The sequence below is a fragment of the Bos javanicus genome, chromosome 28 (genome assembly GCF_032452875.1).
Source record: "Bos javanicus breed banteng chromosome 28, ARS-OSU_banteng_1.0, whole genome shotgun sequence".
NCBI classification, from domain to species: Eukaryota; Metazoa; Chordata; class Mammalia; order Artiodactyla; family Bovidae; genus Bos; species Bos javanicus.
In genome coordinates this window covers 6,734,367-6,761,114 of record NC_083895.1, presented here as the reverse complement: position 1 = coordinate 6,761,114, position 26,748 = coordinate 6,734,367, and the positions used below count along the sequence as shown (strand labels likewise).

At 43.9% G+C, this 26,748-nt stretch overlaps 1 protein-coding gene across 8 annotated transcripts in view; it reads left to right on the top strand.

Annotated features, from left to right (window-relative positions):
• SIPA1L2 (signal induced proliferation associated 1 like 2) overlaps nucleotides 1–26,748 on the top strand; it is a 247,297-nt gene that overhangs the window by 101,973 nt on the left and 118,576 nt on the right. The window lies entirely within an intron of this gene.

Below are 26,748 nucleotides of genomic sequence, written 5' to 3'. Positions count from 1 at the left end.
CTGGGTTCAGCGTGACTAAGGAATCCACTTCATTTCCACCTCGTCTATCAAATGAGGAAGTTAAACTGAGATTGACTATTCTGGCCTCACCTTTGACGAGACCCTCAACCTCAGCATCTTTACCCCTGGACAGAGTACTGGGAGGGACTCTTTTTGAACCCTCAAGGCCTTGCTTGAGAAGTCAGCTGGTCACCCTGAACCAAGAGCTATGATTCATAGCTGGGACCTTTGTCCAGGGCTTCTGCTGCTTTCCTTACAGTGACAAACACAGTAGAGGGCTGGAGACTGCAAACCAAAGATGCCAAAAGGATGAGCTGCGTGTCTGCTCTGCAGAGGAGCCCAGGGGGGCGGCTCCTTCCAGGGTGCCATAGACAGAACTGCGTAGCTAGCACTCGCATCCAAGGTCAGACAGGTTTAGGATGCCTTGAAAGCAATGCAGACAAAACTCGTATCCCTGGAGTATCTGTCACTGGTCTGAGTAGATGAGAAAACTCGAAAAATTACTTCATATTCTACACGTTGCAGATTTAAACACCAAGGTCAGATTTTGTCTTTCTCATGCCTGGTGAGTCAGCCCGCCCACTGTGGCATTCTTAGTGGACTGGTAAAGTAAGTCAGGGAGAGGTTGAGCTCTCTCCCCCAAATTTAGGCAACCCCTGGGTCTCATTCTTTTGTGACCCCATGGACTGGAGCCCACCAGGCTCCTCTGTTTATGGGGTTTCCCAGGCAAGAATACTGCAGTGAGTTGCCATTTCCTTCTCCAGGGGATCTTCTCAACCCAGGGATCGAACCCACATCTCCTGTGTCTCCTATATTGGCAGGCAGATGTTTTACCACTGAGCCACAGCCCCTCTAAGGGTCACAGAGGTCTGGAAATAGCTTTTTCTTCTCAGTTGTGTGTGTGATATGAGTGTATGTGTACATTCTGGGGTTTATGTGCAGTGGCAGCACACTAAACGTAGGGGATTTCAAGTTTATACAGAGTAGATACGGGCCTAAGGAAAGCTCTGACAGATTTTCTAGACTGATTCTCTGTGTCTGGGCAGCTTGACACCAGCAAGATTAGATACTGAGTTTTAGGTTATACTGGTTGAGTACCGTTGGAGGAAAGTGGCTGTGGGTTTTTTTGAAAGGCGGTCTGTGCTTCCCAGAGGTGTGTTCTCCTGGAAGAAGGTGCTTTGAAAGGAGCAGAAATCACTGTGACAGCAGCGCTCCTCTTCTGAGTCATTCTCTAGGTGTGAGCCCTTACTCAGGTCAGTTCCTCCCCTCCGCCACCTTTGACAAGGGGGTGTCAGGGTGTGGGGTTCAGAGATGGTCCCGGGCCACACTAGGCTGGCTGCGCTAGAAACAGCCAGAACCTCCTCTGGGCCCCTTCCTCTTCCGCCTCACCTGTGGAGTCTGTCCTGATACCCTCATATCAGACAGGTATGCCAAGCCCTTCCTGGTGACCAGTGCTGGAGTGGAGTGTTTAAGCTTGTGCTGTTGCGCATGACATTACTGAGGCTTTTCGTGATTCATATTTGGCAAGTGTTAATGGGGGCTTCCCTGGTGGCTCAGTTGGTAAAGAATCTGCCTGCCATGCAGGAGACCAATGGGTTTGGTCCCTGGGTCAGTAAGATCCCCTGGAGAAGGAAATGGCAACCCACTCCAGTATTCTTGCCTGGAAAGTCCCATGGACAGAGGAGCCTGACGGGCTACAGTCCATGGGATTGCAAGTGTCAGATATGACTAAACTAACGTCTGCAATGGGGATTGAACCCAGCATTTAGTCATGATGGGGATGCAGGAGACTGTCACAAGTAACTTCAGTGATACTTTACTAAAAAGGGTCACACCCAGAATATTTTTGCCCTATTTTTGCCAGGGTGACTTGAATGAAACCACTTCTTTTAGAGGTAGCTTGTCACATGTTAGGTGAGTGTAAGGCTCAGGAGGAAACTGAACTGAGGACTGTTGAACTCATTGCTCAGGGGAAGCACTGTTCTGAGCTCCATTTGCATCACCAGGTTTAATCCTCAGGTCAATTTTGTCATTACCTCCATTTTACAGATGAGAAAAGTGAAAGTGAAAGTGAAGTCTCTCAGTCGTGTCCGACTCTTAGCGACCCCATCGACTGCAGCCCACCAGGCTCCTCCGTCCATGGGATTTTAAACTGAAGCTCAAAAACTTCAGTTACTTGCCTAAGTCACACAGTCAGTGACTGCAGAGCTGGGGGTCTAACCTCTGCTGACTCCACAGCCATTCTTACACAAAATCTCCTGTCAAACAAGGATGGTGGGCGGAAATGTTAAGTTTTAGGAATTTTTAAGTCAGGAAAATTAAAAATGTTCCTAGTTCAGGAAGTATCCTGTTTTACTTCATGTTTTATATCTGGGAATGTCAGTGTATATTTAATATAGGAACTATAAAAAGAAGGATGAGGGCTTCCCAGGTGGCACTAGTGGTAAAGAGCCTGCCTGCCAGTGCTGGAGACACAAGAGACTCGGGTTTGATCCCTGGGTCAGGAAGATCCCCTGCAGGAGGCGTGACAGCCCACTCCAGTATACTTGCCCAGAAAATCCCATGGAAAGAGGAGCCTCGAGGGCTGGAGTCCATGGGGTCACAAAGGGTTGTACACCACTGAAGCGACTTAGCATGAACACAAAGGCCAGTGGATTGCTACTTTTGTTCTTTTTAAGCAACTCAAGGGTTTTTCTTGTTATATTATTGGTTTCATCTTGTGTTTGTCTATGCATGGATATTTCTTAATTTTATTGATCAAAATAGGATTTGCTCCAAGAAACAGGAGCTTCTAAAATTACAAATTGCTCGGTACCACCATATTAACCTCCAGTTAATATTAAAGCACAGTCTTTATAATGCTAACATTTAAGCCGTTAGATCTTTAGAGCTTTGCACACAAGAGAGATTGGTTTTTAATGTTTTCATCTATGTCACTTTAACTATTGCTTCTGTCAGTCAGCTCAGGTGTTTTTTTTTTTTTTTTTTTTTTTTAGGCAAAAGAGCTTTTTATTTCATTTGTTAAAGTGCAGTCACTCACAGGAATATTGCAGTTATGAGAGAAGGGACTTAGAACTTAGGTTTTGGGGTTTGTTTTGATAACTTTTCACTAGTCTGCATACAGATTTTTATCAGTGTTGTGAGCTACCAGTCAAATGACTTGTTTATTTTGTAGCCCAATTCCTCTTAGGTTTGACTTTTGCTTTCAGTCTCTGGGTTTTTGTGACTGGCATTGAGTACCATTCGAAGTAGAGTGCAGGGAGTGTTTCTTTACAAGCTGTGACAGAGACATGGTGGGGAGGGGCTTTGTTTTGGTTCCTTAGATCTAGTTCATGGTGTTGACCATCGTGAACTCCTTGCTGTTAAGTTGGATTCCCTTCAGTTTTCCTTAAAGAATCTTCTGTATGTGGAAACCATCCTTGTGTGTAAGGAACTGGTAAGGACACCTTACTTAATGAGTATTGAGGCAGAGCTGTGAAAACCATCCTCATATGTAAGGAACTGGTAAGGACGTCTTACTTCCTGAGTATTGAGGCAGAGCTGTGAAAACCATCCTCATGTGTAAGGAACTGGTAAGGACACCTTACTTCCCGAGTACTGACTCAGAGCGGTGAAACCATCCTCGGGTATAAGGAACTGGTAAGGACGTCTTACTTCCCGAGTACTGAGGCAGAGCTGTGGAAACCATCCTCGGGTGTAAGGAACTGGTAAGGACACCCTACTTCCCAAGTACTGGGGCAGAGCTGTGTTGCCAGTGCGGGATGGGGGTGATGGTGGGAAGCCTGGCAACAGGAGCTAGACGGTGGCACCTGGTTCCTGGGTCCCATCATCGGTTTCCTCCCCTTTCCAGCCCCCATCTCTCCGATGGAGGGCTGTCTCTGGGTCTTGAGAGCGCCGGCCTCATCCGCAGGTCCAGGCAGCATGTGTGTGCCCTTAGCCTTGGCTCCCATCACACGCTGGGTGTGAGTGTCAGAGCGTTCTCTCCTGCTGGAGCTGCAGGACGTGTCCCTCGGGGAAGACTTTCAACACTGTGGTATTTGTAACTCTGACTGAATGTTAAATCGCTTTTATGTGGAGTGTGCCTCACTTATTTTTCTGCTTTAATGTGTGTACAACTAGGGCTTCCCAGGGGGTGCTAGTAGTAAAGAAGCCATCTGCCAATGCAGGAGATGTTAAGAGATTCGGGTTTGATCCCTGGGTTGGGAAGATCTCTAGAGGAGGGCATGGCAACCTGCTCTAGTATTCCTGCCTGGAGAATCCCATGGACAGAGGAGCCTGGCAGGCTCTGGTCCATGCAGTTCCAAGGAATCAGACATGACTGAAGTGACTTAGCATGCACACATGTGTAAAACTGGTAACCCTGATAAAAATGACTAGTAGAGGTTTTGTTACTGTTGCTTTTCAACATTTGTAATGCACACAGTACAGAGTACTTGTGAAAAGAACTGTCACGATGATGTGGTGCTGAATTCCTTACTACTAGGGGTGTGTTTGGTGCCAAGCGTCATGACTGGCATCTGGCAGCACTGGGCCACTGTTTCATGGTGCGGTATATACCTAGCAGAAGTTTTTTTTTTTTTTTTAAGAGTGAGAAAATTTGCAATTGAAGAATACGTTAAAGAATTTTATTTTTTGTTTTGCTTTAGACTAACTTTCAGACATTTGGTTTGCAGAAAACTGTGATTTTGGTTTTGTAGTAAAACTGTTTTGCCAGTGAAGAGCATTAACATGCAGGCTTCTGCTCATGTCATATTTCAGACTAAAGACGTTTTACAATCAAACCAGAAAAATGTGAAAATAGAGATTTATAATAGAAATGTTGATTCGATTTGAGCTGAAGCCAAACGTGCATGAAGGAAAATTAGATTAAACAGTAGATGTTTAGAGAGACTTTAAATTATGACAGCTTTAACAAAACACATGCTGTGGATGTTTCCCAGCCTCTGGGAGTCCTCTCTCTGGCAGTTTTGGAACCTAGCTTCTTGATGTTACAGCCATTTATTAAATTCTTTTATCTTTCTTTGGACTCACAGACTCACAACTTACAGCTTAGAGTCTGGTGATCAGGAACTCTTATTGGACACATTCCTGTTGGATCAAACCCTGGTGTTGTCAGTGGAAATAATTCCCTCCTGTCATATCATATTATATTTTTAAGGGTCAATTGCCATTTTAGACTATGGGTATAAAGCTACCAGTTACAATTGATTTATTCCATTTGTCAAAGCTCAGCAGATACTCTATGCAACTAATTTATTTTCATATACTATTCAGATGTGGGGAAGTTCTTGACATTGTAAAAAGGTGGAAGCTGGGTTGGGGAGCATGTGATGGGAGGGTTCATTGAGTGGTTGCATGTAGATGCTGGAACAGAGGGTCTTCTTTCTGAAAGATCCACAGCCCTGGACTCTGCCCTGCAGATGAGCAGGACCCCTCTGTGGTGGTGATAGCCAAGGCTCATGCCAGCCTCTGGGGTCAGTGCGGATGTTGCGTGCTGTTGGCTCTTCCTCATCAGATGTATGATTTGCAAATACTTTCTCTCATTCCTGGATTGCCTTTTCCCATCAGTCTGCCGGTAGTGTCCTTTGATGCCCAAGCATTTTTGGTTTTGATAAAGTCCAACTTTCATAGTTTTGCTTTCATTGCCTCTTTTGATGTCCTATCCAAGAAATGGCTACATCTAGTGCCGTGAAAATGTTGACCTGTGTTTCCTTTAAAATTCTGTGAATTTTGTAGCTCTGACTCTTAATGTTTCTGTCTCTCATCCGCGCTGAGTTAATCCGGGTGTATGGTGTGAGGTAAGGATGTGCATTCCTTTGCCTGTGGGTGTCCAGTTGTCCCAGCACCGTTTGCTGAGGAGACTCTGCTTTCCCTCTTGAAAGTCTTCCTCTTGAGAGGTCGTTGGACCCGTACATGCGGGTTTATTTCTGGGCTCTGTATCTGGTCTGTGGATCTACATGTTTTTCTACCAGAACCACACTCTGTTGATTATTGTAGCTTTGTAGTAAGTTTTGAAATTGTATCAATATGAGAGCCCTCCAGCTTTCTTTTTCTTCAGGAAGAAAAAGAGGCTATTTGAGGTCCCTTGAGATGCTCTATGAATTTCAGGATGGATTTTTCTAGTCACAGAGCACATCATGGGGATTTAGGTAGGGGACTGAATTATGTCACATTGGGTAGAATTCATATTTTAACAATATTCAGTATTCCAGTCTGTGCACATGGCATGTCTATTTATTTCAGTCATATACTTTTAAATATGTATTTTTTGGCAGTAGTGCAGATTTGGGTATAGCCAGGCAGACATGGTTAGACTCTTGCTCTGCCACACTTAACACGTTGATGTCAGATGGATCTCTTTGGGGTCTCAGAGCTGTGGCTTCCTCGTCTTTAGGTGTAAGTTGTGTAAATATTTGTGTATTGGGATCAAGGTCTAGCAGAATGTGTGTGACATCGTTTCCCTCTCTCTGCGCCTCTCTGCCCACCGTGGCCATCTGTATGTGCACCAGCTTTGTCCTCTCTTCTACCTACCACTTTGCCTGTTCCTTCTCTTGTTTTAGGCTGGACACTGACCCCTGGACACCTAACTCTGGTTTAAACCTGCTTTCAGTCTTCAGCTTTCTGTCGAGGTCATTCCCTGCCACACTGTTTGGTGTGTAGGCGTGGACCAGCCAGGATCCAGCCCTTGGAGAAGTATGGACTTGGGTGAATGGTGAATGTCATCACTGTGGAGAGTGTGTGGGTGGCTTTAAAAGGCAGCCATTAACACTGCTTTTGAATTAATGGTTTAATAACACGATATGCTTGTGTCATGTTTTAGATTTTGCAAAGTGCTTTCCTACCCCATGGATCTCAGAGACGAATCAATGTGAAACAGCTGAGGAACTTGTTAAAAACAGTCTAGGGGCCCCACGCCCAGCTGCATGAGTCACAGTTCTAGGAGAGTGGCTGAAGGATTTGGGATTTTAACAGACTCTCCTCAGCCAGTTTTCCAGCAACTGGTCTGGGGCAGGTCCACAGACAGCCTTTTGGGAAGCCCTGCCTGTCCTCTCTGCCAGTTCTGAAATCTCCAGTTCAGAATCTGACAGGCCAGACCTGGGCACAGACAGAGCCCTGTCCCCAAAGGCAGGGTTGGCCCTAATCAGGCTCATCTCCTGTTTTTTACTCTCAGGACCTTGCTTCCAAAGTCCTTCCTAGTGTTCCTCTGTGAGGAAAACAGAAAACCCTAACTTGAAGGAAAAAAAAAAGATACACTCCAGTTGTAAAATTTGTTGAGTGCTTTTTAAGTACCAGGCGCAGACATGAAACCTGGGTATTTGTTGAGAGTATAGCAGCTAAGCCTCAGAATCTTTTTTTGCAGAATATACACCCCAGTTCTCTAGACACTGCAGTTCATTTTAACAAGTATTATGGGCTGTGCTTTATCACCCTCAAGAAGTGTGTGAACAATTTTGGAGGCTGAATTTACTTTTCATCCCCTTCCCCGCCATCCCCAGGAAAACTGCACAAAAATTGCATGGCAGGGCAGTGTGTATCATGTGCCCAGGTGAGTGGGACATGTAATGGTTCACAGTTAAGGAGGGACCGGCCTGAGCTGGGTGGGCAGGGTTTGAAGCTTGGCCTGCAATGTTGAAGACAGACACAAAAATCACTGTTGGTGTGGATCAGGTTCTCAGTGTGTCTCAGGCCTGTGCTGCTAAGAATTCTGCGCACATGATCGCATTTGACCCTAGAATCCCTGCTCCTCTGATGATCGTCTCCATCTTAATAACTTGTTGCCTTCCTGTTAATCAGGGGCCCACATCTCAGAGTCGTCCTTGACCTTTCTTGCTGAGTCCATTTATCAGCCTGTGCTGCTAGGTCTGAGTTCTCATTCCAGATTTCCCCTCCCAGAGTCTGCCATTCTTAGCAGACACTCTTGCCCCGTCACCCTGTTGTGCCTGATGATCGCAGTGGCCTGACCTTTGTCTGCTGGAGCCTGTTCTTACTGGAACAGGTTACCTTCACTCGTCTGCTCAGAACCTTCTGGAATAAAATCCCCTCTTAGTCCAGCTACCTTCCTAGCTCCTTTTCCAGGCTCCTTGGTCTTGGAGTCTGCCCTCAGCTCCAGTCTTGCTGTCCCTGATAGGAGACCCTCTCCCTGGCCTCCTCCTGTCCTCCTGTGTGGGCCAGGCCCTCCTCCTTCCCTCCAGCTCTTCCTGCAGCCACCTGACCCTTCTGGTAACATCACACCCGCACCTAAACACCCCAGCCATTTTAATCCTGCCCTTATGGCACTCACTGCTGACAAGTTAAGTGTTTATTTGTCCTCTTTATTATGTGACTTCCGAGACTAGATATTCTGTGGAAGCAGGGCCTTTTCTGGTCCATCCATCCTACAGCAGTGCCCAGAATGGAGCAGGCCCTCAACTCTCTGTGCAATAGGTACAGTAAACCTTTTACATATGATAGACCCGAGATTGTAGGGGTTTCGGGAACTTGCCCAAGGGAGACACTGTAAGTGACTCAGCCAGGCTGAACTTTAGTCTAATGTCAGCGTCTAAGTTCTTAATGGGAGGGAACTCCCAACAGGAAAGCATGGCGGTGGGAATGGGACGGTGTTTTGGGGAGACGGAGGGGATTCTAAGGGTTGTCTTGGTCAAATGCAGCTCAGTTTGGGAAGAGTTTTAAATGCCGTATTTGGGGGCTTGAACAGTTTTGTTTTAAATTGGGGATAAAAGTGATTCCTACCACATAAAGTTATTGGAGGTAATACTTGATAAGAATGTGCTTGGCACTTAAAAAGTCCTCAATATATATTGTGATTAGAATATATCTTTTTAAAAAATGTGACATGGTATCTTTCTTGGTGCTTCCCAGGTGGCTTAGTGGTAAAGAATCTGCCTGGCAGTGCAGGGGACATAGATGTGGGTTCCATCCCTGGGTTGGGAAGATCCCCTGGAAAAGGAAATGGCAAACCATTCCAGTATTATTGCCTGAAAAATCCTATGGTTAGAGAAGCCTGGTTGGCTGTAGTTTCATAGGGTTGCAAAGAATCAGACACTCCTGAGTGACTGAGCACACATACGCTATATCTTTATTATTTTGTATTGAACTGTAGTTAATTTATAATGGGTTAGTTTTAAGTGTACAGCAAAGCAATGCAGTTTTATATAAGTATATATATAGCTGTATATATATGTGCGTGTGGGTGTATATATATTCTTTTTTAGATTCTTATCCATTGTAGGTTATTACAACATATTGAGTGTAGTTCCCTCTGCTATACAGTAGGTCCTTATTGTTTACCTACTTTATATGTAGTAGTGTATATCTGTTAATTCCAGACTCTTAATCCCCCCCACCCCACCCCCTTCCACACACACACATACACCCCAACCCGAATATATCTTGTCAGCAGAGCAGACTTGGACTCTGGTCACCAGAGTAGAAAACTTCTAGTGCTTTGAACTTATGTAAATGGTTTCTAGAGTTTTCTCAATTTTAATTTCATTTATCCTCCTTAAACCTAACTAAAAAATATTGTGAGTAAATAAATTGCCAGCTGTTATATCTGAGTAAGATATTAGTACTTGAGAAAGGGGAACATAGAAACATTTGAGAATTATGCATTTAGCTTTATTTTTCATCCTTTAGAATTGTGTTTAAGCCAGTAACTTCTGATCCTAATTGTGTTTGAGAATCACCTTTTCAAGCTACAGACTGAGGGTTCCCCCAAGGCCCTCTGAACCAGGATCTTGGGGCAAGAGAATCCAGGTATCAGTCTCTCTTAGGTAATTTTGAAAAGTAGGAACCGCACTCACAATGTATTCTTAGAGAGAAGGAATATTTTGCCCAGAAAGAGGTTCTGAAGTTTGAAGAAACCTTTCTAGTAACACTGCATCTTTACAGAGGGACTTAGGCCTGAGCCTAAAAAAAAGAATGTGTGGCTAAAATAAGACTGGATCTACTGGCAAGTAGAATCAGTGGTGATTCATGTTGAGAGTTCTGGTTCAACAGGACAGAATGCAGGAAAAACAGGTTGGTTCCCCTTCGGTGATCAAGAGGTCAGAGGAGTTCTGCTTTAATCACCATGACGACTCATCCCTGAGTCTGGGAACCAGTGCAGCTTCCCCAGGTCACCCAGCCTGATGGTGCAATGCGGCCTCCGACACATGGCCCCGTGAGAGCAGAGGCTGGGCTGCCCTCAAGATGTGACGTGGGCCCCTAGGGCTCACTCTTGCCTTGTGTTGGCCAGAATTGGCAACACCTACGTTTTTTTCCCATGAGAAAAAATGTAAAATTTGCAACTCTTTACTCCCTGTCTCTGAGGTGAGAGAGAAAGGTGATGCTTTGCCCACCATTCTTACCTGTGTCCTCTGCTGCTTCCCAGTTTTAGCGATGGGTGGGCTTGTAAGCCTAGTGACTGAAATAGGGAAGGTGCACAGCTCTGAACATGATTTTAGGTCATCTGAACCAGGAGCCAAAGCAGGAAGCCCTCAGTGGGGGAGTCTCTTGGCTGTTCTCCTGAACCCTGGCTCAGCAGTTGCTTTCCCTGGAAGTTTTCATTGGTCTTCTCCCAGCCAAGAGCTGTGTCATCCATCCTTCCGTGCCCAGCTTGGTGTTTAGTAGGTAGATAGGTGGGTGTTTGTCACATGGATGAATCTGATGGAGACTATGATACAATGAAGGAACGGAGCGTCCTTTCAAAGTAAAGTTTCAGGGTAAACAAGAGTGAGTTACAGGCAGATGGAGTCCTAGGTGGTAGCTTTGAATGCGCTAGATTTTGTTCACATCTGATGGAAGAAGAGAGACTTTGCAAGCAAGGGGATTTCATAAGCAAAAACGTAGTGTGGGGAGGGCCCAGGGGGGTGATTGTGCAGAACCTAGCCTTAGTGAGATGCATGAACCAAAATTGATCATTTCCATTAATATCACATTCAACTAAAAAAGGAAAAAGAGCAGCTGCTAGCAATGAGTGTTTGGGGACCCCAGTAGAAGATCCGTTTTGCTCCGAACTAGTTGTGTGGCCTTTGGCAAATCGGTTAACTTCTGGGTTTATAGAATGGGGGTGTCAGAATAGATTCTACGTCTCCCTTAAGATCTAATGTTGTGACTGAGTGGGTGGTTGATGTTGAAAGCACTGGACAGTGGTCTTTGGTATAAAGGGAGAGAGGATGTTTATTTGCAGCAAAACCTAAAGGACCAGTAAAAATGCTGTTGGTGGTGGTGTGGAAATTTTGAGGTTATTATTTGATGGTATTGTGGCTAGATTATGTGGAATCTGCCCTAAGAAACACTGCAGACTCCCTCAGGATATTTAGTAATGGGCAGGATGAGATGGTTGGATGGCATCATCAACTCAATGGACGTGAGTTTGAGCAGACTCCAGGAGATAGTGAGGGCCAGGGAGGCCTGGTGTGCTGCAGTCCACGGAGTTGCAAAGAGTCGGACACGACTGAGAGACTGAACAACAAAAGAACCAAGTAGGACCACTAGCTTACGAGCTGGGCCCATGCACAGGTATCCTTAGTACAGCTGGGCCGGGGGCACTGCCACCTTCCTCAAGGCCTCTCGCCCGTACCCCCTTCCCGTCAACCATACCTTCCCGTAGGCTGCAGAGCAGGGAAGAGAGGTACTTTCATTGTGCTTGAAGTTAGCAAATTTGCCTTAGGTTGACTTCTTTTGTATAAAGCCAGTCATTTTTTTTATTGCTTTTTATTAAGACCATTTGTAACTTTGAGAGACTACCAGCGATGGTGGGAAGAATGGAGCCACCTGGATTCTAGTTCTGATCTCCGTGACAGTCTTTTGATTATACTATATTAGCTGACCTAAGATTTCCTTATCTGTGAAATGGGAGGGCAGTCTCTCTCTTTTGTCTTTCACAGGTCTTCCTAGGATCAAATGAACAGAAAAGGATTTTGGAAATGGTAAATCCTTAAATAAATGTAATGCATTCCTATTGACATTTTACGATAAAGGATATTGGTTAGTCAAACAAGTTCTCGGGGCCCACCCAGGATTTTTAGGGAGCCTCTGATGATACAGACGATTGCCTTACCAGCTGACGTGAGGTCAGTTTTCCATGGCTGTTGTTCTGTATAGGTCTCAGAACAGCTGGTCATCAGACCTGCCTGTCTTCATCTCTCTCTTACTTGTTAACCTGGAGATTCAAAAAAAGTAATGATTTCTGTGACCATCATTTTTATAAGGAAATAGGCTTCCTAGTATTCTTTCTGTTATTTTAATAAACTGTTATATATTATATTAGGTGGTCATTCTTTCTTTTAAAAACTACTTTATTTACTAATTTTAAATTAATTTTTATTGGCGTATAGTTGCTTTGCCATGCTGTGTTAGTTTCTGCTGTACAGTGAAGTGAATCTGTTATGCCTATAGCTACATTGCTTCTTTTTTAGATTATTTTCCCTTACCGGTCATTATAGAGTATTGAGTAGAGTTCCCTGTGCTGTACAGTAGGGCCTTAATTGTTGTTTGTTGCTGTTGGTCAGCCGCTCAGTCCGGTTCAACTCTTTGGAAACCATGGACTGCAGCACACACACCAGGCTTCCATGTCCTTCACTATCTCCCAAAGTTTGCTCAAATTTGTGTCTGTTGAGTCAGTGATGCTGTCTAACCATCTCATCCCCTACTGCCCCCTTCTCCTCCTGCCTTCAGTCTTTCCCAGCATCAGGGTCTTTGGTAGTGTCGGCTCTTTGCATCAGGTAGCCAAAGTATTGGAGCTTTAGCTTTAGCATCAGCCCTTCCAATAAATATTCAAGGTTGATTTCCTTTAGGATTGACTGGTTTTATCTCCTTGCAGTCCAAGGAACTCTCAAGAGTGTTCTCCAGCTCCACAGTTTGAAAGCATCAATTCTTCGGCACTCAGCTTTCTTTATGGTCCAACTCACATCCATACATGACTACTGGAAAAACCATAGCTTTGACTATACAGACCTTTGTTGACCAAGTCCTTATTATTTACCTATTTTATATATAGTAGTGTGTATATGTTAGGTGGTCATTGTTTTACTTTTTTCTTCAGGTAAAGATCTTGGGTCTTAGGTACTTTATTAAATAAATAATCAGCCCAAGTTAATTATTATGCATCTGTAATTGGAAGTGGTTTATAGACTTGGCATTCACTTCATACTTTTGAAATTCCAAATGAAGTATGTTGAGGGAGTGTTTCCTCTTCAGTGCACTGGAATCCATTCTCTGTGACTAGTGAAATGAAAATGTGTCACCCTGGAAGCGAATGCCTTATTAAAGAAGTATGTGATGGGGAACAACTTCCTGAAGGAGTCATCGTAGCATCACCCCTGACTTTGAGTTTGCAGGAATCTTCGTGGTCTAGAGTGTTTTTCTTTACATTTTACTTATTCATTTTTGGCTCTGCTGGGTCTTTGTGGTCTGTTTGCTTTTTTCTCTAGTTGTGGAGAGCCGGGGCTACTTTCTAGCTGGCTTCTCATTGTGGTTGCTGCCCTTGTTTTGAAACACAGGCTCTAGGGCATGCAGGCTTCAGTAGCTGTGGCACGTGGGCTCACTAGGTGCGGCCCCTGGGCTCCGCTGCACAGGCTAAATAGTTGTGGTGCATGGACTTAGTTGCTCCGTGATGTGTGGGATCTTCCCGGATCAGGGATCGAACCCGTGTGTCCTGCATTGGCAGGCGGATTCTTCACCACTGAGCCACCAGGGAAGCCCTAGAGTTTTGAGTGCACTTCGTAACTTCGAGGCAATGACATTAGGACACTTTGGGGTGAAATCAGACAGTGAGAGGGCGTGAAGGAAGCCTCCTCTGTGGCCCTCCCCTCCTCTGTTTCGCTGATACCAATATCTGTGCTGCAGGGTTCCTGTTTTCTCTTAGGATAAGTGTATTGACACATAGAGATGGAGAATTCGGACTAGACACTGGTATTAGCAGTATTTTTCCTTACCTGCTAGGTCCTGGGTTTATCATGGCCCGGGCTTTTGGAAGCTGAGCTGTTTTCTGTTTCTCCCCCTCCCCCAGTAGGTTGGCTTCATCCCTCATCCTAATCCTCCAGCCCCAGAGCCTGCCGCCCTGCAGGAGAATCAAACAAGCAGCATGAGCTTTTCCCTCCGCTTCCTTCCCGCACGGCATGCGGTAATACTCATGTCTTGCCTTTATGTGGTTCAGTATCTTATGTAAGCTCTCACTTGGTCTCCCGGTGCCTGTCTGAGGTGTGCAGAGCAGACCTGATCCCCATCATATACATGATGTCAGTGGATGCGTGGATGATTGAAGGGCCCACAGTTGATCCTGTCCTCAGAAGTGGACACCGCTCTCTTAATCCTGAGCCCTTTATACTGTCTTGCAGTGTACCCAGGGTCACAGGAGGTTGTAGGGATATGAAAAGAGATGCAAATGTAAGCCATTATTTTTCTAACCAGAGTAATTTCCAGTGTGTGAGAATGGAAGGCACCATCTTTGTGAATATTTGCTATTAAAAAAGCCATATGCTCTTTAAGTTAAACAACAATAGGCATTGCTCATCTAACATTAATATCTGTTTCCGTGTTTAAATATCTTACTGTGAGACTTGAAGGAAAGGAAGTTGATGGTCACCTCTGCTTATGTAATAGAGTAATATGCTCTCTGTAACTTAAACATGCATTGATATTATGGGGGATTGTTTTTAAAATATTCTATTTATGGAGTTTAGGGCTTCCCAGATGGTGCTAGTGGTAAAGAATCCTCCTGCCAATGCAGGAGACCCAAGAGACATGGGTTCGATCCCTGGGTTGGGAAGATCCCCTGGAGTAGGAAATGGAAACACACTCCAATATTCTTGCCTGGAAAAATTCCATAGACAGAGGAGCCTGGCGGGCTACAGTCCATAGGGTCACAAAGAGTCAGACATGGCTGAGCACACGATGATGATTTATGGAATTTAAATTGTATATACTTGGATTTACATATTTATATATAGTTATGAAGTTTGGAACTTCAGGAAAAAATGCAAAGAAGAAAGCAAAACCCAGCTATTAGCCTACCTATAATAGATGCTCACTATCATAATATGGGGATTCTCTGGTGGCTCTAGTGGTAAAGAACCTGCCTGCTAATGCAGGAGACATAAGAGATGCAGTTTTGATCCCTGGGTTGGGAAGATCCCCTGGAGTAGGAAATGGCAACCGGCTCCAGTATTCTTGCTTGGAAAATTACACGGGCAGAGGAGCCTGGTGGGCTGCAGGCCACATGGTCTCGAAGGGTCGGACATGACTGAAGCAACTTAGCATGCACGGCTCAGTGGTAAAGAATCTGCCTGCGATGCGGGAGATGCGGTTCAATGCCTGGGTCGGGAAGATCCCCTGGAGAAGAGAATGGCTAACCCATTCCAGTATTCTTGCTTGGGAAATCCCATGGACAGAGGAGCCTGGCAGGCTATAGTCCATGGGGTCACAAAAGAGTTGGACATGACTTAGCAACTAAACAACAGAATTTCATTATAATATGGGGGTGTTTCTTTGCAGTATTTCTATGTCTATAGGTTTTTAACACAAAGTTTTGTATTTGACCCCTTTCACATATTGTAAATTCCCAAAGCCATCCTTGTTTTTCAGAACTTTGGGGATTGTGTAATATTTCATTGTACCATATTAACTGTATTTACCCCTGAAACTTCCCTGGTGGCTCAGATGGTAAAGCGGCTGTCTACAATGTGGGAGACCTGGGTTCGATCCCTGGGTCGGGAAGATCCCCTGGAGAAGGAAATGGCAATCCACTCCAGTACTATTACCTGGAGAATCCCAGGGACAGAGGAGCCTGGTAGGCTACAGTCCATGGGGTCGCAGAGTCAGACATGACTGAGCGACTTCACTTTCTTTCACTTTTCACTGACTGCTAGGCTTCTCAGGTGGCTCAGTGGTTAAGACTCCACCTGCCCGTGCAGGAGACACAAAAGGTATAGGTTCAGTGTCTGGGTCAGGAAGGAAGGAAATGGCAACTAACTCCAATATTCTTGCCTGGCAAATTCCATGACAGAGAAGCCTAGAGGGCCACAGTCCATAGGGTCACAAAGAGTAGGACAAAACGTAGGGGTTGGGTATGCATGCACACACTGGCTGTTAAACTTGTGTCATAATTTTCTGTCTTAAAGTTCTGGAGTGAATATCTCTCTATACATGTTTTCTCCCACATCTCTTATTTCTTAGGGAGATTTTTCAGGTGATGAGTATGAGTCAAATGTATTGTACAGTTGTCTTTAATGGTGTTCAGAGAGGGTGCCTTCTGCAAATAGTGTCAGAAGTGGGGTCCTGTTTTTTTAGCTGCTTTTCTCCTATTACTTGTAATGCATGTGCATTTCTCACCCAGCTAAAAAGCTTCTTGAGGATTAAGAAGCTCTGTCATTCATGTTTAATGCTCCCTCAGGCCCCCCAGCATCCAGTCCAGGGCCTAATAAAACTGAATACATTTATTTACTGGAGTAACAAAAGGGTTTTTGTATCACACAATAAACCTCATAAAGCTGTTCAGCAAAACTCAGTATCCTGTAATTCAGATAAACGAGCACAATGAGAAGATAGCTTGGAGAGTGTGTGATTAGTGAATGGAGTTTGTTGTGTATTTGCTGCTAAAATTACTATTTCTGAAAAATCAAATACTACACTATTGTCTAGGTTGGTGCAGTTTTCTTTTCATGTTCTTTATGTTCAATTGAAAGGAAGCATCCTCAGATTGAATGGTTTTCTGGTCTACTTGTTGGGTTTTAACAAAGAACGCATTGAAGGTAGCAGCTTTGTACACTTAGTTCAGTTTTCAATAGTATTGGTTGATTTTAGTTTTGTTGAGCGAGGTGAGACAGATCCTTTGCTCTACAAGAGTTTTCACTGTGGATTCATTAGAAAATACCAGGAGTGAGAAGAAAGTGAGAAGATTGCTTCTCTTTCAGGTAAACAATAGGAAAGATCCCTAAATGTAGTTTTTAAGGCTCCAGCCTCCCAGGTTTTTATTATAAAATGCTCAGGTCCCTGTCTTGGTCACCTAGTGTCATTAAACCTTCATTTAGATAATAGAACAGATTATTTTCTATGATATTTAAATGCAGATAACAGAGGTACAGTCTAAATCACTTGGCACCAAATAGGAATTCTTTTCTTCTTTTCCTATGTTTTCCTAAGACACAAATGCCTCAGCTTAAATTATTAATTGGACCGTCTGATTTCCTACTGTGTCATCTGTAAGTCAGGGGCCACATGACTGAAAAAATGCCATAACTAATAACCTCCTGAGGGAAAGAGGTGCAGAGCCATCTCTTTTTATCTCTTTCTGATTTAAAAGATTTAATGGGAAATAGTCAATACCCACAGCTGTTCATCTGTCTCCTTGGAAAAATTCCATGATCAAAATATTCCATTTCAGAAAATGGGTCTTTGTTTATTCTCTCTTGACATACACATGCGTGGATGGAGGGATGGCTGAAAGTTGCTTACTATACCAGGAGTGAGTTACTATTTTTTATTGACACACTGGAAGTTCCAACTCCAGAATAATCTTGTTGTAATACAGTTGTGAATCTTCCCAGATGGTAAAGAGTCTGCCTGCAATCCAGGAGACCTGTGTCCGGTCCCTGGGTTGGAAAGATCCCCTGGAGAAGGGAATGGCAACGCACTCCAGTGCTCTTGCCTGGAGAATTCCATGGACAGAGGAGCCTGGTGGGCTTCAGTTGTGGTCTCTAAAATAACTTTTTAAATATGTGTTTATCATTTATTTGGCTGGTCCGGGTCTTAGTTGAGGCACCCCAGAATCTTTGATCTTTACTGTGGCGTGCGAAATCTTTCATGTGGCGTGTGGACCCGTAGTTGTGGCATGTGGAATCTAGTTCCCTGACCAGGGATCGAACCCAGGCACCCTCACAGGGAACATGGAGTCTTAGCTACTGCACCACCAGTGAAGTCCCCCTAACATTGTTTTAATTAGCAGTTGTAGTTGGGAAGCAATTGGCACATGACTGAAGATTGAGATCATCTTCCAGAAGCTTCTGTTTGCCTCTTGGAGAATCAGCTTAGCTATTGCAGTTCAGTTTCTGCTTTGTGTTCTGTTAGTCTTTGCACGTAAATCTGTTAACAGTAGCTGTGTTAGGTTTATAACCATGACTGTACTCTTTGGGGACAGTGATGTGTTGAACTCGTTTTAGCTGCTTGATTTGAAGTCAGTTTATCAATAAATATTCATTGAGATATAGATCGATTCTTCCCACTAATATTCTTTCAGACTTTGAATTTAGGAAACATAGAGACAAGCACTTGGCATTTGGATCTAATCAAATCTTTAGGCTGATACTTTGATATCAAAGGATTATTCCCATTATACAGATAGGAAACTGAGGGTCAGAAAGGATAAGTCACTTTGCTGTGGTCTCAGCTAGCCTGTGGTAGAGCCTGGCTGCTTGCTGAGCATCGCGTACAAAGCAGTCTCTCTGCCTGCCTAGAACTGAGGGTCTAGAGGGGGTTTGTGACATGTGAGCAGGCTGGTGTAAAATAGTGTGTGTGGTGTTAATATAGGGTGAGAAAGGAGGCAGGTTGCTAGGGGAGCCTGCATTGAGATAACTTTTGAATCAGCGGTAAAATTTGAGAAGGCTTCCAGAGAACTAATCTATGAACTGAGCTCTCACTTCTGACACCTATTAGTAGAGTGGAGGGAAGAAGTCTTGCAGAGGGTTTGGGCAGGGGCCACCCTGTGCAGATCCCCCTGAGCAAAGTCAAATGAAGGGCTGCATGCGTGGGCCTGGGGTGGGGTTCGAGCCGCAGGACAAGGGGCTGGATAGCTACTCATGGGCCAGACCCTGCGTGACCTGTGTTGAGGAATTAGTGATGCATTTTAGGATAATCTAGGAAAAATAAGAGTGGTGGTGGCAGTTGAGACGGCATGGTCTGCGTGGATTTGAGAACAGTCAGAAAGTCAAGCCGACAGGTCGCAGTTTACACGCAGACTGTGAGCAGAGGGCTGGGTGAGTCCTGGCTGCTTGGCGTGGGCCTTGGTGGCTGGCAGTGCCATCCCTGAGCTGGGCATGGGGCGATGGGGGAGCAGATGCTTAGGGGCTGTGCGGGAGGGTGTGAGCTGTCACAGCTCAGCGTGGCCCTGTGGTCATGGAGACATCCCTCAGCATAGAAATTTGCATGAAACTGCTAGAGTTGCCAAGAAAAATGGACAAAATTAAAAGAGAAGGCAGCCTCGAATAATCCCTGAGGAGCATCAACTCTTGAAGAAAATCAGAGGAGGGGCCAGCCAAGAAACCAAAAAAAGAGAAGAATCCAGAATCACTGTGCCCTGATAGATGTGTCATGATAGTATGTTGAGTCAGTACTTTGGGGTAGTTTGATTTGCAACCATTACAGTTTAGATGGATGGATGAAGCTAATCATGAGTGCCAGCTAAGTGCCAGGCCCTGTTCAGCGGTGAACAGAGTGGGCCAGAACCCTTCTCTGGTGGAGCATGTGACCACTTCACTTGGAAAGTCACATAAGAGCTCCACCTAAGAAACCTTTGGTTTGACCCTTTTATGGAGCGCAGATTTTTTTTTTTAATCATTAAAAGTCATTTTTATTGATTAAAGAATTTGAGGAATTAGAATAATTACAATTGATATAATCTTATTGAAGCATAGTATATTTACAAAATTATGTTAGTTTCAGGTATATAACATAGAGATTGAGTGTTTTTACAGATTATAATCTATTAAATTTATTATAAAATAATGGCTGTAATTCCCCCTACTATGCAATATAGCCTTGTTTCTTAACTAGTACATAGTAGTTTGTGTCTCATACCCCTGATATGCCCCTCTCCCTTCCTCTTCTCCATTGGTAACCGCTAGTTTGTTTTCTCGGAGAAGGCAATGGCACCCCACTCCAGTACTCTTGCCTGGAAAATCCCATGGACACAGGAGCCTGGTAGGCTACAGTCCATGAGGTTGCTAAGAGTCGGACATGACCGAGTGACTTCATTTTCACTTTTCATTTTTAATGCATTGGAGAAGGAAATGGCAACCCACTCCAGTGTTCTTGCCTGGAGAATCCCAGGGACGGGGGAGCCTGGTGGGCTGCCGTCTATGGGGTCGCACAGAGTCGGACATGACTGAAGCGACTTAGCAGCAGCAGCAGCAGCAGCAGCAGCAGTGTTTTCTATGTCTGTGAGTCTGTTCCTGTTTTGTCACGTACGTTCATTTGTGTTACTTTTTATTCCATATTATATGTGAAACATGGATTCTGATTCAGCATCAGGTAGAGTCACAGTACAGAGATCCAGTGGAGACTGAATCCTTCAGACATTTTTTACTTTACTTTGATGAAGAAGTCCTTAACTACACCAAAGGTATTGCTTTTCTAAGGCCATCACTTGAGAAAGTCTTCCAAATAGCAACATGGAGTGCTTTGAAAAGTTGTTTGACATCAGTGTGAAAAGTACCCCTTCCAAAAGAATTATTCTCCACAAATTGTAGGGTACTCCTATGTTATGAAGCCTCAGGAGATGAATTTTTCTCTTTTTTAATATTCTTATTTCCCCAAATATTTATCTTTTGTACCATCCCAATGTTTAATTCAGTGGAAAACAGTGGAAACAGTGGCAGACTTTATTTTGGGGGCTCCAAAATCACTGCAGATGGTGACTGCAGCCATAAAATTAAAAGACGCTTACTCCTTGGAAGAAAAGTCTTGACCAACCTAGACAGCATATTAAAAAGCAGAGACATTACTTTGTCGACAAAGGTCCATCTAGTCAAGGCTATGGTTTTTCCAGTAGTCATGTATGGATGTGAGACTTGGACTATAAAGAAAGCTGAGCGCCAAAGGATAGATGCTTTTGAACTGTGGTGTTGGGGAAGACTCTTGAGAGTCCCTTGGAGTGCAAGGAGATCCAACCAGTCCATCCTAAAGGAAATCGGTCCTGAATATTCATTGGAAGGACTGATGTTGAAGCTGAAACTCCAGTACTTTGTCCACCTGATGGGAAGAGCTGACTCACTGGAAAAGACCCTGATGCTGGGAAAAATTGAAGGCGGGAGGAGAAGGGGTCGACAGAGGATGAGATGGTTGGATGGCATCACTGACTCAGTGGACATGAGTTTGAGCAAGCTCCAAGAGTTGGTCATGGACAGGGAAGCCTGGCGTGCTGCAGTCCGTGGGGTCACAAAGAGTCGGACACGACTGAGAGACTGAACTGAACTGAATGTTTAATTCAAGATAAATGGCTAAGAATGAATTTTCATGTCCGTACGTGCTGTGTGTTGCTAAGTTACTCAGTTGTGTCTGACTCTTTGCGACCCCATGGACTGCAGCCTGCCAGGCTTCTCTGTCCATAGGATTCTCCAGGCAAGAATATTGGAGTGGGCTGCTATGCCCTTCTCCAGGTCGACCAAAATATGGTTATTATGAACTGTCTATATCCATTTATGATCATCATTATGGGATAGTAGCCCATTTGTCAAATTTTTTTCATGTCCTTGATGTTCTTGGTCTACTATGATAAAGATTCAGGTTAATGGATTGTTTTATAGCTCCTTAGTCATGGCTTCACTGATACCAGGCTGAATGTGCTTGAACATAGTGATATGAGATGTGTGCTTCAGGTGCTTAGACCTTGTGCATGAACTCACCTCACCTCTGTCGTCTTCCTGGTCACAGAGAGGATGGACTACTCAGATATACATGTTAGTGTTAGAATCCATAGAATATGAGCATGAAAGATGCATGTTTTTATGGTAGTTATATTTTATTATAAATCTGTCATATAATTTTAACCGTTTTTTCCCCGAATGAGGCTTGCAATTTGAGTATTTTGTGGTTTTCAATCCATTTGCTACAGATGCAGTCCTGGTAAGTGGCTCAAATGTAACTATATTATTGCTCTTGAAGACTCACTGATGTCTCATGGAAAACTTGGAAAAACATTCTATTTAAACACAACTATGCTTAAATATCACATTTTCTCCATTTCTGTCCTTGAAAAATTATTACCAAGACCATTAGAATGAGAATACCTTGGTCCTTCTGGCTCTGAAATTCTTTAGTTTCTCTGAGTGGCCTTTTGCTGGGTCTTCAGCCCTCTCTCTCAAGGCTGCCCCACCACCTGTGAAGTCAGACAGCTTTGCATGTAGATTTTAAAACGCTCACAGAGTACTGGTTACACCTTCTGATTTTTTTTCCCCCCTCAAGAGTAAAATCCATAGAATTTAATGTCATGTAAGAATAATTGGAAACTATTAGGGGAGGATGTCCTTGACATTAAAAATGCACTCAAGGAAAGGGAGCGTGCTGTCTGGGGAAACAGGGTCAGAAGAGGGTAAGTTCATTAAGTGATGACAGAAGTCAAAAGAAATGGGTTGGCTTCTTTGTCATCTAAGAAGTAAGAAGCTGCAGTTTTTGCTGAGATGCTGGGGCAAGAAGGTCTTTCAGCGGCTGCTACGGGGAATGGGACAGGGGATGACAAGGACAGGACCAACCTTGATAATTGGCTTGTATTTCACACTAGTGTCACAGACTAAACACCCCGCTGCACGACTTTGGGTAAAGAGAGTTCGGTGCTTTGTGGGTTGCATTTTCCCAGTTCTGAAGTGGTGCTGGCCTGTGACTTTGTGCTCTCTGCTTTGTCTGGAGGCCAGTCAGAGCCCTCGCATTTCTGCAGGCTACCGTTTCAAGACTCTTCTCTGAAATGTCATCCTTTTCCTATCCCTTCCATCATTTTGGGAATCATGACAGTCAGCTGCATGGCACGCTGCCCTACTCTTGAAATTCATTGTAGATTTGAGCACTGCTGCTGCTGCTGCTGCTGCTGCTACTACGTCGCTTCAGTCGTGTCCGACTCTGTGCGACCCCAGAGACGGCAGCCCACCAGACTCCCCCGTCCCTGGGATTCTCCAGGCAAGAACACTGGAGTGGGTTGCCATTTCCTTCTCCAATGCATGAAAGTGAAAAGTGAAAGTGAAGTCGCTCAGTCGTGTCCGACTCTTAGCGACCAGGCAAGAGTACCGGAGTGGGTTACCATTGCCTTCTCTGAGATTTGAGCACAGAGAATTATAAATATTTGATCAGTACAAAGAACAGAGTTGCGTGCAGGTGTTTCCAGGATGCTTCCTGGATCACACCTTCATGGCTTTCAGGTACTTGCTACTAAGAGTGTGAATCCCTGTCTTTTAGAAACGTCTGAACTGCATGCTCTATGAAAACAGGAAGAAGGCTAGAACTAGGGAAAAAGCTAAAAATAATGAGAAACAGAGAGGTCTTGTGTTTCAGGCTCCTATCTATAAGCCAGACAGCTTGATCCGGGACCCTTCCTTTCTCATCTGTGGGGTAAAAGACACGCAGGGCTGGTTCCCTGGTATAGCGTGTCCTGTGTATGTGCACACACTTGTGCCTGGCTCTGTCTCCCTCTCACCCAGAGTGAGAAATCCAGATTCTGGACTGTTCCAGAGGTCACTCCAGCTCATGCTTTGGCTTTTCATTCTCTCCATTGTTTTCTCTCTGCTCTTCACCCGCTTCAGTGCCTTTGCCATTCTGTCTGTCTTGACATCTGCTTTTCAAAGACACTGGTTTCAGTTCTTCCCCATGAACCACAGTACTTTTGTAATTACATGATATAACGATTTCTCACTTAGCTTACTGAAAAACAAATGCTGTCATTGTTTTGAGGTGTTTTATTTTTATCACAGTGTTAAAATATATGACTATTTTAGTAATACTCTTAAAAGAAAGGTGCCCTCTATAGTTCTGTCATTAGAGATTCATTTGGGGAACTACGGCAAGCTGGAAAAGGTGGCCAGGAGTACAAGGTGGCAGGAAGGGATTGGCAGGAGTTCTGCTGCAGCTTTAGATTAAGTGCATTATTCAGTTACTATGTCAAGAACTGTCTGACTTTGAGCACTTTGAGTTGTTAGTGGAAAACGTGAAACGTGGTGTGTGTGCTGTGTGTGTGCTCACTCACTCAGTCGTGTTCAGCTCTTTGCCGAGCCGTGGACTGTAACCCGCCAGGCTCCTCTGTTCATGGAATTCTTCAGGCAGGAATACTGGAGTGGGTTGCCATTCCCTGCTCCAGGGGAATCTTCCCAACTGAGGGATTAAACCTGTGTTTCCTGCGTTACAGGTGGGTTCTTTACCACTGAGCCACCAGGGAAGCCCAAATGGGAGAATAAAGGGGTGGTGATATTTCTGTCCTCTTCAGTGTAATCGCGTTGTTTAAAATTTCCATTCTTGGATCAGTTTAGGGAGTTTGTATTTTGCCAGGAAATCTTAGTTTCTTCTGTGTTTCTGAATTTGTTACTGTAGAGTTGTTTGTGGTACAGTTCTTTTTCATTTAGTTTTATTTCACTTAGACATGTGTGTGTGTGATCATGTCTCCTCTCTCATTTCCAAACTTGTGTAAGATTATTCTTTCTTTCCCTTATTTCAGATTTGGGAAGGAGTGTATCCATTTTCTTACTCTTCAAAAAAAGCTTGGGGGAGAACGGATACATGTATACGTATGGCTGAGTCCCTTCGATGTTCACCTGAAACTACCACAAAATTGTTAATTGGCTGGACCCCAATACAAAATGTTTTCGGTGTTAAAAAAATTAAAATTAAAAAGAAAATAAAGACTAAAAAAATCCCCCTTTTGGATGTGTCTGTTTTTTCTATCCCCATCCCATTAATTTCAACTTTTATCTTTTTTCATTCCTTTTTTCCTGGTTTCTTTTGGTGCATTTTGTTATTGTTGAGGTGGTGAGCACTTAGTTCCTGATTGTATTTCTAGAAACATCACAGTTCAGTGCTTGGAACTGGATCCTTAGTAGGGCATGGTTCTTTATTCTGTAGCAGGGATACAGATTAGTAGTAGATACTGAAAAGGAGGGTCACATTAATGCCTCTAGAATTCACATAGCTCTGTGCCAACCGTTAGACGTCATTCTTACCTTTTCAGGTTGTGTTGAGTGTTCAGGAAGCCGCGGACTTATCAATAGAATGCATACCTCACGTAGACACCTGCTACAGTAAATCAAGTACCATTTCAGCAGAGACCTAACAGGCCAGAAGTTGTTTTCTTTGATTTCTCAGTTGTCATTTTTTTCAGTTTCCAGGAAAGGATTTGGTGATAATATAAATCATAGAGGGCATAACTATAATTCAGAATCATCTGTGGTTCTTTGAAATATAATACTTGTAAGTGAAATAGAAAAGATGCTTTCAGCTCTGGTCCCTCTCTGAGCACCCTGGGCAGACCCCGGGCTGTTGAGTCCATGGAAAGCATCTGTCTGCTCACTACCCCTCGGTTTCCCCATTCTAGAATATCATTATTCCCTCAGTTATGAAGCTGCCCTGGGTGCAGACAGCATGTTGTCATGCCCACTCTAAGTTATTATTATTTTTCTCCAATGGAGAAGAAAGCAAGCTGCCATCATAATATCTGCTATTTCTGGAGATCACCACATGGTCATCAGAAAGTCATTAAGAACCCATTGGAATGAGTCCTTACACTGTTTAGCTATTCAGAATTTTAACATTACTCCTGACTGAACTGCAGTTGTTTTTTATGCTTTGGTGAAGGCTGAGGGAAAGCAGCTAGCTATATTATGCCTTTATTCTCGTCACTGTTTTCAGAAGAAGTAAAATCATTCTGTTTTTTTATTCCTTATCCAGCAGTAAGATACCTTGACAGCCATGAGTTCAGGAAATATGTAATACCTGGAAAATATTTTTGTTTAATTAAAAACAGAATAAATTGAAAAATTATTTATAATTAAAGAGGAGAGTTAATGAGGTCAAGTTTTCTACCGGCCACAAAGGTAAATCATGTTTTAAGTCTCTAAGCTTCTATTTTCCCCCACACATTTGTCAAGTTGCTATTGGCATAATGAACTAGAAAGCTGTACTTGTTTAGGCACCAGATTCTTTTTTTCTTCCTTAACATTTTATTTTTTACTGCAGTAGAGTTGATCAACAGTGTTGTGATAGTTTCAGATGGGCAGCAAATACCGTTTTCGCAGAGAACTATCAGGCCAGAAGTTGTTTTCTTTCATTTCTCAGTGGTCATTTTTTCTGTTTCTAGGAACAGATTTGATGATAATCTAAATTATAGAGAAATTAATACATGTATTGCATCACATGTATTACATACATGCCATATATATATGTGTATCCATTCTCCCCTAAACTCCCCGCCCAGCCATGCTGTCACTTGACATGGAGCAGAGTTCTCTGTACTATCCAGTAGATTAAGAATCTGACACCAGATTCTTAGAAACTCCTCACAGTCAGGAGAGTGTGAGTTCCTATCTGCTTGCAAGAAAACATTCTGAAAACTCATTGTTAATGCCTGATACAGACCTTTTTGCTGCTGGACATTTTGAGTTTACCTGTTTCAGTTTAAGAGTACTCAAACAATGGCATTAAGATTGTGTTACTCTTGTAACTAATTGAAATGTTGCTTGGTTAACTGAGTTAAGCCCAGCTACATCATTAGATAATGTTGATATGGAGATGAAGGGCGTGGCTCCTGGCTTAGGGGAGTTTCCAGTTCACTAGTGGAGGAGACTGATGGGTAAACCAGAAGAGTATAAGAGAAGCTGCTGTGGCAGTGTGAATGCGGGTGTTATGGAAACAGAGGAAGCACTCTTTGCTCAGATGTGGGCCCATGGTGGGAGGGTGCTGCTTGACTGTGTGATGTAAATTCTAGGCTGCCAAGTAGAGTGAGAGGGCAGAGTGTTTGGAGAAAAGAGGAGCATGATATGGAACCGTGCAACTTCCTGACAGTTTGGGGGGAATTGGAGAGAA